General features: G+C 40.3%; 1 protein-coding gene and 1 long non-coding RNA gene across 7 annotated transcripts in view; both read right to left on the bottom strand.

The window, feature by feature from the left end:
• LOC146672646 (uncharacterized) overlaps window positions 1-12,512 on the bottom strand; it is a 46,966-nt gene extending 34,454 nt beyond the window's left edge. For 4 of the 5 annotated variants that reach the window (XM_085388043.1, XM_085388051.1, XM_085388069.1 and 1 more), the window contains exon 1: window positions 12,063-12,512. The gene's annotated coding sequence lies outside the window, so the exon portion shown is untranslated. Of the gene's footprint in view, window positions 1-10,473; window positions 10,554-12,062 lie in introns of all 5 variants that reach the window. The other variant, XM_085388060.1, reaches the window with a different exon arrangement.
• Window positions 1-12,658, bottom strand: part of LOC146672644 (uncharacterized) — a 216,399-nt gene that overhangs the window by 116,775 nt on the left and 86,966 nt on the right. The window lies entirely within an intron of this gene.

Genomic DNA, 12,658 nt, shown 5'->3' with positions numbered 1-12,658 from the left:
GGGCACCCATCAGGAAAGGGGCGGGTGCTCAAGCCCCTCTAGCCCCCCCCCCCCCTCTGCACGTGCCTGCCTTTAAAGGTTCTTCAATGAACCACTGAAAGAAATGGTTCTTCAAAGAACCATTGTTTGAAAGGTTCTTTGTGGCACCAAAAAAGGTTCTTCTATGGCATCAGTCTAAAGAACCACTTTTGGTTCCAGTTGGCACCTGTGGAGCAGGGAAATTATTTTACTGCTATTGTTAAATAATTGTCATTATTACCATTGCATTAATAATATAATCTGGAGTTTATATTGCATTCAGGGGTTGAACAGTGTGTGTCTTTCAGAAAGACTAAGTTGCAGGCTGACAGGAAGTTGCAGGTTTGCAGAGTGTGCCTTTTGCAGAACTGAAACCGAAAGCAGAGTCTAAGTGTAGGTTATTTTGAGGAGCATTTGAGGACGAGACACAGACAGTAGGTGAAGAGGTGACACAAAGAGCATGTGAGGTCAACACATACACACACATTAGTTAGATTTATTTAGAGGAGAGAACGGAAAGTACCAAGCCATGAAAATAGAAGATGATTTTCTAGGTGAAAAGTCATTCTGGTGTTGATCTGATCTATGTATAAAATGTATCTGTGACGCATGAAGGGGCGTCAGTAAACAAACCCTGATGCTATAAAATATCTGTTCATGCTTTGATTAAGTCGAGGACTACTGGCTGTCTGCGTACAGAGTGTCTTCCCACACGTGTGTTCATTAAAATCATTGTTTGACCAAAGACCCTCTGGACCAAGAGTTGTTTGTACTCTCCCTCCTCAATTTTGAACCTTAACATTTGGGGGCTTCGTCCGGTGGTTGAGGAGGGAGGATTGGAGGTTTAGATGGAGAAATTTGGTGGTCTCTGAGGTGGTCTGACGGGCAGACATGAATTCCAGTGGTCGAAGTGAGTGGGCATAAGCCGGCTTATCCAAAAGGTAAGGCACTACCTGTTGAATTATTTCCAAAGTGTGCCAAATTGGACATGATAAAATTTAAGTCTACTCACTGAAGTTACTGGTGGATGTCTGTTTTGATTTTGATGAAAATCTCATGAGTTGAAGCAGTTAGAGTTCTGCTAAGAAGAAATGAAAGCAGTAAAGTCTGCTAAAGCAGTTAGAGTCTGCCAGGAAAAGTTTAAATACTGGGTTGAAGTCCCAAAGAAATTGAGTTAGAGTCTCAAGTAGTTTGGTAGGGTATTTGGTCATTTTGTGGGTTAAAGTCCCGGTTGGTCATTAGGTCAGACCTTGGTTGGTCATTTTGTGGGTTAGAGTCCCCATTGTCCATCAGGGTCGATCTGCCTCAGTCATACACTTTGTTGGGTGTTGATTGTTGTTTCAAAGTATTATAAATTATTCTAGAACGGCAGTTCGAGTCTGCTAGGAAGCGCAGTGCTCAGAGGTAACGCTTGCCAATGCCAAGGACGCTTAGGCATTGTCCTCGAAGAGGGATAGTCAGTTGGTCACTGTGGAGCTTGGGGCACTCCAGAATAACTAGGAGTTAGAGTCTCCTTACCGTTTGGAACGGTATCTGCGCTTTTTTGGGCAGCAAAGGTTGGACCTTGGGTGTTGGACACTTTTAAATTGAGTTAGGGATTTTAGAAATGAGGCCAGAAACAGTTAAAGTCTTGATACTGGTTAATTGGTCGCAAAAAACTCAGGGAGTTTATCCGCTGGGCGGTTATTTTAAATTTGTCTAAAATTGTGTAGGCGCTAAAGCTGACAGATCTGACAGTGGTTGTAAATATAAGACGTCGTTGTAATATAGAATAAGAAAATTTGGTGTGAGAGATCTCTGTGTGTCGAGTCAGTAATGCACTGACTGCCTGCTGCTATTTTTAGATGTGTGTGTGTGAGTGTGAAAATGCAAGGCAAGGCAAGGCAAGTTTATTTGTATAGCACAATTCAACAACAAGGTGATTTAAAAGTGCTTTACAGAGACATTAGAAACAAGAACAAATAAAAAGCATGATTTAAAATTGATTAAAACAAGCAAATAAACTAACTAACTAATTAACAAACAAACAATCAAAACAGTATATAAAATCAAAACAGATAAAATCAGAACATGCTTACTAATGCAAATGAGTAAGCAGTGAACTGTTTAAGCCACGGTTGGTTTTACAAATACTGCTGCAAACATTGCTGAGTGTGTGTTTAAAATGCCATTTATGTTTATTAGAGGACTATAAATAAAGTTTTGAGTTGCCGTAGGGGATGCATAGTAACTGACTGAGTTTGGATGTAGATATATAAATATATTGAGTGCACTGTATATACTTAAGACTAACACATGACTTTCAGTAGTAACTTTTCTCCAGCATTAGTTGCTGGTGTGTTTTATTTTTTCAATCTCTTGTGTGTGCGGTGAGAATTAATAGAGGTTTCAATTTTTGTTTGTTTGTTTTTTACTTGCTTTTTTGATTATGACAAGCATGTCTAAAATACTCTTAGGAAAGTGGGTTTTGAGTTATATTCCTCAACTCTAGTCACACTTTAAGTGTGAATGTGGTGACTAGAAGGTTTTGAATGATGAATAAAGGTGTGAGAGGTATTTCTTTGGTGATGTAAAGTAGGATGTTTTAAAGTTTGAAAGTGTTTTTAATTTAAGAGATGCATGAGTGATGTTATAAGAGTTTAGTTTATTTAAAAGGTGTGTGTGAGAGGATTATGAAATCATTGTGTGAATGATGCTACATTTTAGATCAAAAGTTAGTAGAATTACAGAGGGTTTGTAGATTGTAAATACAAAATAAGTTTGATTAGCCTGGAGAAACAGCAGAGCAGCTGCGTGCTGTGTGTGTGTAACAGGAAATGGTGTGGGTGACAGGAAGTTTGCATGCCCATATAAGGTGACGAGTGAGCACCCAGAGAGAGAAACAGATGAGTTAAACTCTAGGCAGATAAAGCAAATGGAGGTTTTGAGAAAAGAAATGAAAAGGATATTAATTGTATGTTTTAGTGTGTCAAAACAGATTACAGATAAATAAAGGTGGACTTCTCTCAACCTGGAATTTTGAGTACGGCGCCAAAACCACTAGAGTAGCATAATTGGGAGAAAACAGGCCAGGTTTTGGCTTAAAATTTTACAGCTTGACCTCGCACTTGTCCCCATCCTGAGAAGAAGCTCAAAGGACAGTTAATCTCCTGATGAAGACCGACAGAACATCGTGGACTTGAGAAGAATTAATAGCAGGCAAAAGACAGTGCAACGGAAACCACACTGACGACACCAGCAGCAGCATGTAAGGAACCACGAGGTGGAAACATGTACTGTAAATTACAGGCTGGGCAGTTGAACAGTGGGATAATGAACGGTGGTAAAGCACTGGACACTGATTGTCAGATTTGCCATGCTTGGAGTAATCTTGAAAGAGATGACTGAGAGGATCAACAGAAAAGAAGAAACCACGTGATGAAACATGCACGGTGGACAGCAGGCTGGTAAGAACAGTGTGACATGACTGTTTAAAGGCACTGAATGTGGTATTTTGCCAGGCTGGGACTTGATCCAAAAGGAAAATACTGAAGAGAAACAGAGAAGAAACAGACTGTGTTTGCTGGAATTCAAGACAACAAAAGGATACTGAGAGAAGAGGACAGTGACCAGTGAGAGGCGAAGCCGGACGAGTTCGACTGTGAGAATACAGGGTGTAATTGGACTGAAAGTGAAGCTTGAACTCATGATGGTTTAGAGATGTCCACCGTCACAAAGAAAAAGGGGTAAACAAGAATAGAAAACACACATACACAAAGTGTTACATGTGAAATTATTTCTGGAAAGAATCGGAAGTGAGACAGTTTTGAATTAAGAAATCAGGGAAAAGATGCATGAATTAAACCTGACTATAACATATAGAGGCAATGAAGAAAGCAGCTTACACTCACTGAACATTAACAAAATACATAGGAAAAGCAATGAAGACCTGCTTACACGTATATACATGACATAAGTTGGGATTTCTGACCAGACAAAGGGAAACGGGTAGTTTAAGTATATATGAAAATAATGAAAATGTCTCAGTTGTGTTTCTATAGGGGCGAAACAGATCTGGATCAATTCTCCCCATGCAGCGGTCGGAAGAAACCTGTAGGTTAACTTGACTGGACATGCCAAGGCAAGTTTCTGGTTGAATTGTTTACAGCGCCATGTCTCCATAAACCTGACAAGTGGGCCCTAACTTCTGGCTGGGGAGCAGGGACGCGGTTAATAAGGTGGGAGCTTAAAATTTGGGTTAGCAGATTTGGGAAAGAAACTGACGGCTTAAGTGGAGAATTGTGCAGGAGTCTGACACACTGCAAGAGCAACATAGGCAAATTCACATACACAAACAGAAAATGCATTAACCTTATAAAGACAAGACAAGCTCATGGAGTTTAATGCATAGATACAGATTAAACCTGGCTAAGAACACAAACATATGCAATGAAGAACAGCTTGCTATTTTGTATGAATGATACAATGGTGTGAATGTTTAATAAAATACATTTGAGTTTGTAATTGAGGAAGTGACTTTCAGACGAGGAAGCATGGCAGACAAGAGAAGTATAGATTTGGGTAGGAAATAGTTTATAGTTTAGTGATTATACGTTGTCGTAAGGGGGTTTTATGCTGAATTTAAGTATGTTAGAGGGGGTGATTTTTGTTTGCAAATTGTGTGGTTTTAATGAGACTTTCGGTGTATTGAGGAGGTGAAATTATGTGGTGGCAAGACTTGTGTGTTTAAGGTTGTTGTGGTGATGGGTTGATTTTGTCAGTTAGGTTTGGGTTGGTGTTTTTGTTTTTAATAGAGGGAGTTTTAGGAAACATGGACATGTCTAAAAAATTGGGCCCATTATTTTGTAACAGTGCACTTAAAGAAAACCTGTCAGGTGATTTTGTTTTGTTTTTATGAGCTAACAATCAGCTCTATTTTTTCCATTTTTGTTTTAAGCAGGCCTGCAACAGTGAATAACGGCGCTGTAAATTATCGGGAAGAGCAAATACAAGGGGGGCTTTCCAGATTACAATTGGCTGAGGAGAGCTACCTGTGGGGACGGATCAAGGTCGTAAGTCCCTGTAAAAAGGATTTTATGCGAGTCAATCCAGTCCAAAAGCATAAAGAAATATTTTCCTATGGAAAATAAAAAATGACTGAGCTCATTTTGCTGAGGGTGGAGAATCTGACGCGGGAAGCTCCACTATTAGCAAATACATGGTGTGACTGCATGTGAGTGAATGTGTGACTGAATGTGAGTGAGGATGAATTAATGTGGACAAACAATTTGTTTTTACCAGAGAAAATTTCTGTTTTGTTTTGTTGACTGGGGTTAGATTATGGGATTATAGTATATTGTTGAGAGAATGCCAAATGCTAAAGGGGAAATATTTTTTGATGTAACTCAGTTATCATTAATTGAAGAAACACATGACTGCTAACTGTTCTGTTTTAAGTTTATTTTTATGACATAGAATTGGATCATGAGTGGGGAAAACTGAGCATTTTTAAGTTTTGTATAGTATCTTGACACATGAAATGTATCAAGATAAAGGGGGGTTTAGGGTTTAATAATTTAATTGTTTAATAATTTAGGATCATTTCAGGACCTTTTGGGTTTTTGATCATTTGGATATGGTAAAACTGAAACTGTTATTTTTAAGTTAAGGTTAAAGGATTAAAGTGAACTTGTCACGGTTGCAAGCCGTGTGGAGTTGTAGAAAAGGACCCAAAAGGCGGCAGCTCTGGTGCAGGTGAATACTTATTTACAACGGTGGGCACAAAACAGCACTGGTGGAAAAACAAGAAACCGGAAACCTAAACTGGGTAAGCTAATAACACAAACCAGAAATGAGGATGCAGGGAGGTCCGGGGAAATACACAAGAGACGCAGGGAGACCGAGGGGAAACAACACAGACGAACCAGCAACTACCATAACAGAAGACACAACTTAAATACACCCAGAGAACACAGGGAGATTACACACAGGTGGGGAACACAGGGGATACTGATAAACATAACGAGACAGGGCAGGAGTGAACACAACATTACGCATACTGACGAGAGACTGTCAAAGTAAAACAGGAAGTACACAGAGGTTCAGACAGGAGGAGAGAAAGCACGGGGAGAACACAGACATAACAGGCTGGGGGAAACATGGAATAAACACAAAGAGAGACGAGAGCTCATAAATACACAGAGGAGCACAAGGGGGTAAGAGTCACAAAGGGAAAAAACACTTAGGGAACACTAAACAGGACACCTGAGAAAACCTGGCCTAAATAAGGAGCGAAAATACAAGGAACCAAGAATACTGGGCCAACATGGCCCAGGACCATGACAGAACTGAATCCTGTTTAGAAGATACAATGCCGGTTTTTCAAAGCTGTGAATAATTCTTAGAGGGAAAATTAGTGAGGGTTGAAGGAGTATGGTTTGATTTCTTTTTGATTTCTAGAAGTAGTGGTTATAATGTAGGCTTACACATACAGATATTACATAGGAGGTATTTTTAGGATAAAGGGGGAGCTTATAAATAAAAATGATTTTTATACATATTGCATTTTGTGCTTTTAAAGGAGTTGTGGCTCAAATTTGTCTCTGGAGGGTCATGAGCCTTTGGCTAGCGCTATGATTAGCCAATCTACTGTGAGGATAATATGAGTTCATGAAGGATTGCACACGCTTACGGACACAGAGTTAAGAAACACACATGACAGTATTGATTCCAGGCAAAAGGCCTCAAATTCATTTAGCTTTTTGACTGAACTTAAAGAAGGACCAAAGAGGAAGGAAAGCATATATTTTGGTTAAGTCTGATAAACTAGAATTAGAAGGTATGGTTACATTAAAAGGAGCAAAATGAAATAAAAAGGCTATACCAAAAACAGGTGATAACATAGGAAATGTGAGGTTAAAATGAAGTTAACACATAGGAATTGTTTTAAGGCAGCATTTAGCTATGATGAAATGTATACAGGAGTAATTGCTTATATGCTTAAACTTAATTGATTAAAGTGGTTGTTTTCTTTTGGAGTAGAGGAACTTGCAGCAGCGACAATTTGTGCACAGGATGTTGATGATCAGATAAGGGAAAAATAGAGCGAGCAACCGGACGTGAAAGCAGGGCTTAAAGAGTTTTAAAGGGATGAGTAACGTTGAAGAGTATACATAAATACAAGTCAATAAGTTAAGAAGATAATTAGGATCAGGCTTTTGATTAAAGAGTCCCAGATAGGATAAGTTAGGGAGGTGCAGGAAAAGGTGTTTTGTTTCCTTTACAGAAGATCTCGGCGACCACAGGAGGGGCGAGGATCCTGGAGATCTCGAGGTCCGAGACCACCAGAGAGGGTCTGAGTGAGGACACAATGTATTGCGACCTCTGGTGTTCCAGAGGTCGAGAGAGGGAGTGTGGAGCAGGGAAATTATTTTACTGCTATTGTTAAATAATTGTCATTATTACCATTGCATTAATAATATAATCTGGAGTTTATATTGCATTCAGGGGTTGAACAGTGTGTGTCTTTCAGAAAGACTAAGTTGCAGGCTGACAGGAAGTTGCAGGTTTGCAGAGTGTGCCTTTTGCAGAACTGAAACCGAAAGCAGAGTCTAAGTGTAGGTTATTTTGAGGAGCATTTGAGGACGAGACACAGACAGTAGGTGAAGAGGTGACACAAAGAGCATGTGAGGTCAACACATACACACACATTAGTTAGATTTATTTAGAGGAGAGAACGGAAAGTACCAAGCCATGAAAATAGAAGATGATTTTCTAGGTGAAAAGTCATTCTGGTGTTGATCTGATCTATGTATAAAATGTATCTGTGACGCATGAAGGGGCGTCAGTAAACAAACCCTGATGCTATAAAATATCTGTTCATGCTTTGATTAAGTCGAGGACTACTGGCTGTCTGCGTACAGAGTGTCTTCCCACACGTGTGTTCATTAAAATCATTGTTTGACCAAAGACCCTCTGGACCAAGAGTTGTTTGTACTCTCCCTCCTCAATTTTGAACCTTAACACACCTTTATGTTTCTGAGTGTGGGGTGGCAAGTGCCACCCTAAAATGATCTCTTGCCACCCCAAGTGCCACCCCAGTTTTGCATATGACAGTGTTGTTTATTAAAATAAGATCGCATTAACAGTTTGAGCGTAGTTACAGTCAACAGTGAATATAAATGCTAAAACTGAGTATATTCCATAGTGTCCCCCCCTGCATCAGTAACAAATGGTTCAGCCCATAGCAGGACCGGCTTTTTTCTTGTTTTCAGCAGCAAGCGATGCTTATGATCGTGCCAGAGCACATTCTGAACAACACCATGGGAATTTCGGATTTTACACAGGTGGGTGGATGTTACACTGTGGAAATGGAGGAAAGTGAGTGTTATTAACCCTCTGTGGTCCACGGACACGCTGCACCTCCAAATCACATGACTGATGTAAGCTGCCATAGCAACAAGCTGCAGCAACGCTGAGTCTCTGTTTCAGCCACATTGAAAGTTCGGACTTCAAAGTTTTTAAATTTTAATTACAGGCCAGTAAATCCAGAGTTATGATCATATATATCAGCCACGCTTTGTTCTAAACACTGTCATCACGTTTGTGTGTGTTTTAAGCGTTTTCTAAGGACAGCGCGAAAACAGTAAAGAAAGGAAAAAATCCACGTTTCCTATCGGTGGAAAAAATGCACCATGTCAACCAAGAAAATTTCTCTAGATCCGCCCCTGGTCTTGCTGCCACAGATGGAGCTCCCACAGCTAGGGGAAGGAGTACTAGCGGTCCAGAAGCAGCGGCCAGCCAACCACTGCAGAGGCCGGCCACTTCAGAGAAAGCCAAAGACAGGACCCTGGACCCCAAGAACCACCCGACACCTGGGGGAACCCCGACCGCGCAACTAAGAGGAACAAGCCATCCCCGGAAAACAACCCTCATAGGAGCATGCCAGCAAGTCTCGCACCAGTTGTGACATCACATCCTGTGTCGTGTGACATAATCGTTGTGGTGCGTTGATCAGTATCGCTTAATTTTTGTAACTTGATCCATTGTGCCGTGGTCATTGCAATCATGCTCATTTTTCCACCATTTTAATGATGATCCTGCACCGAAGCTCAGAGACACACGAATACACAGAGTGAGATGTTGAAGCAGTTTGAAAATGTGAATTTGTGGAGAGAAGTTTGCAAAAAACACCCTCAACAAAGTCGTGGCTTCCAGGTTTGGCTTCTCCTTATCAGCTCGTGTGACGTGAGCATAAATCTTTGCACAGATAATGTTCATATGTGGATTCCTGGTTTCTGCAGTTAATTGTGACCCAAAGCGTATTTTTAAAGTGGTTCCAGGCAATAAAGTCTAAAAATAAATACATCTACTTCCTTTTTCTGTGTTCCAGCCTCAGTGACTCTGACACAGTGCTGTAATATTTACACCTCTGATGAAAACAGAGTTTGTAGTTGCAGAGAAATACTCGACTCATTTTGGGCATTTACGAGCAGGAACCTCAGAAAGCCCCTCGCTGCTTCACTGGTTAAGAAGCAAAGCAAACATTAGTTCACAGTGATGTTAATTAAGGCCCAAAGTTTAGGAACGAATGTCAGCACTTCACTAATGAATGTAATGCTGATTCATGTGCTTGTTTTGTAATGTGCATGTTGTGCGTTGCTATTTCCCATATTCTTTGGCACTGATAGATGAAGAGTCTCAGGCAGGACCGAGGCTGCCAGCTGCTGACAGTGAGCAGGGAGAGAGCAGCAGAAGCTGGGCAAGAGCAGGGCACCTTCAGCCCCCTTCATCAGTCAGAAATCATTTGGGTGTCTGTGTGAAATGTCTGATTTTTAAAATCTTTTTGTAGACATATTTATTAAATGTTTAACAATTATATAGAAGAAAGACAATGTAAAGAACAAAACATGACAAAACCAAAATGAGTTGAAGTTATGAACTGTTTCTGAGAGACAAATAACACCAGGATCCTTTTTGTGTAGCTGACAGCTGGTAACTGTGCAGGGGCGGGTCTAGCAAAGTGTTGCCAGGGGGGCAGGTAGGGCATTAACAGGGAGAGGGGGGCACAAAGAAATACTTTTCTTTCTTGTTCTCATTTAAAATGTCTCACTTTTAATAAATAATTATCTGAATCTTACAACAAACGTTTTCATCTGATGTAAAATGTATAGAAATCCATTATTGTACATAGTCATTTTTTAGGGTCCCATCATAATTTCTTCAGAAGTAAGTACTGCATATGATGCCAGTGTTTCCCACATTTTCTAGATTCTGCACCAGTACTGTGTGTAAAATGCATCAAAAAGTCCGTTTGATTCTTTCTCACCTGTCTTTCTGTCTCCTTTCACTTTTTAAAGGTTGCCATGTTAGAAAACATATTTTGCCCTGCCGTGCTGTTTATTGATGTGGCAAATGAAAGGTTTATGAAAACATATCTAAATCTGTCATCAGTAATCAGCAATGATCATGTCTCACCTCTAGTCTCTGTCTTAATTTCAGGTTTCCACCGTGTGTTGTAGATGTTCAGGAGGTTAACTCGACCAACAGTCTACTTCCTGTTTAGAATACCAGGACAGGGAGGATGGTGCAGGTTTAAGTTTATTAGACTGATGCATGTATACCAACAAGACAGCGTCCATCACTGTGACAACAGCGTTTGTTTTCATTCAAAGGCTTCATGGTTTTTCCTATATGTAAAACTTTTACCACCGGCTCGTGTGACAAGACTCCCCCCTTATGCCTTCGGGTGCAGTCTTGACTCTACTTAAACATTCTGTGATAAAAGATACATCTCGAAAAATAAATATCAGTCTAGGGTTCATATGATTCTCGTGTCTACACAGACAAGCGGAGGCTAAGGAAATACACTTAACCGATTAAGGCTAATATATCTGAATACTCAAATGATAAGACACCATGCAATAAACCCAACACAGGATCTCAGGGTTAGAAAATGTATTAACCCTTTACAGCCGATCGGAGCGGGAACGCTCTGTTTTGCGTAACTATTTTTAAATCCCGGTAGCTCTGCAACCACATAAGCTAGTGCAATCATTTTTTTTGCATATGAAACTGGAGGAGTTGTACTTACATCTTATGCTTGTCCTAGGTCACAGTTTCCTTCCACATATAGCTTTGCAAAAACTGCATAAAAATCACTTGCAGCAACAAAAACATGATATTCCAGAAACACGCTTCGCCGATCCGATGTTTGTAACACTTCCTACGTCCATCAGCGCGAACTATCACATGACCGCATGACCTGCCCGAAACCGGAAGTGGCGTCATTTTGCGGAAATTAGTTTTTTTTACCATCGTGACCTCATGAGCTTATACTTGTGTTTTTAAAAGTTATGTTTGACTTCATGACTTTCTGTGTCGTTTCTGGGATGCTTAGGACTCATATTGCACTGCTGGAAATAGTTTATTTTGATGCATATGCTGTTATTTTGCAAATTTGCACTATAATATTTATTTTCGTTTTTCCTGCAGTATATAAAAATTGGTGTATTTCAAAAATAAAACTATGAAGACACTTAAAATAAATTTCCTGTGGTGGGAAACTAGTTTGTGCAACTTTTTTGTATTTACAGTTTTGAGGGATAAGCCTCTTAAATTTCTCTAACTAGAAATATATGTTAAAAAAACAAAAACGATTTTCAATTTTTTTGTAGTTTATTGCACTTTTTTTGCAATTTATGTAATTACTATGCACCTAATGCAGACATATTATTAAAGTTTGGTATATTATGGTTGTATTGATGTATAGCAACTTGAAATGCTCCCAAAAATGGCTACACAGCATGTAAAAATATAATATAAGCTCTGGCGGACTTGGTTCTATGGTAGGTCTTAAAGGGTTAATAAATTGCAGGAAATTCACATCCAACCCTTTTTCCTTCATGAAAAAAACACATATACAAAACATACAATAAACCCCGGGGATAGATTTTAGTATTTTTGCCCTTAACCTGTCCAATGTTATTCTTTCCCCAGAGTGCACTCTTAGTCTATTTTTGTTGTTGGCGCGCTTTAGTTGGAGCTCTTAATAATAACAACAATACCTCCGAGTATCCGTGACGTCTCGACCTCCTCCGATGAATAACTCGCTCTTTGTGGTAGCAACCGTCTCCACTCGCGGCAGCGAGCAACGAATCTCCGGTTCCTTAGATAGCAGCGAATCATCCACGGTTAGCGACTCTCTCCCGAGACAACTCTCAAAACTCCGTCTCTCCGCTCCGGCGGAATCTCCGTTAGCCAGGACCGTGGCGTTAGCCTAGCTCCAGCTAGCCAACGTAGCCAAACGTGCCCCGTGCTTTCTCCAGCACAAAAGGTACGGGAAACCCAGCTCAAACACTCCGAATGATTACCGGGAAGTCCGCAGGCGGGTAATGCGTTGTTGCCGAACAACTTTGGTGACATAAGCAGTCCCGAAGCCCGTGCTTCGTCTATGCCATTTTAGTAATCCTCCTTTTTTCCCTCTCTTTCTCCGTCCTTCCTCTCGACTTCTTTTCCCCCGGAAGTCATCTGCAAGTCATGACCTCTCGTGACGTAGCATACAAACAAATTACACCTCTTCTCTTTTAACAGACATTCACATTCCATGAAATTATGTTTTTTTTAACGTAACTGATTTTTCCACACACTATTTATGCAATTT

The sequence above is a fragment of the Rhamphochromis longiceps genome, linkage group LG3 (genome assembly GCF_057381845.1).
Source record: "Rhamphochromis longiceps isolate RC_006_pf linkage group LG3, R_longiceps_female_GT1.1, whole genome shotgun sequence".
Lineage (NCBI taxonomy): Eukaryota > Metazoa > Chordata > Actinopteri > Cichliformes > Cichlidae > Rhamphochromis > Rhamphochromis longiceps.
The sequence above is the reverse complement of the archived record's forward strand: the minus strand, read 5'-3'. Positions and strand labels throughout refer to the sequence as shown.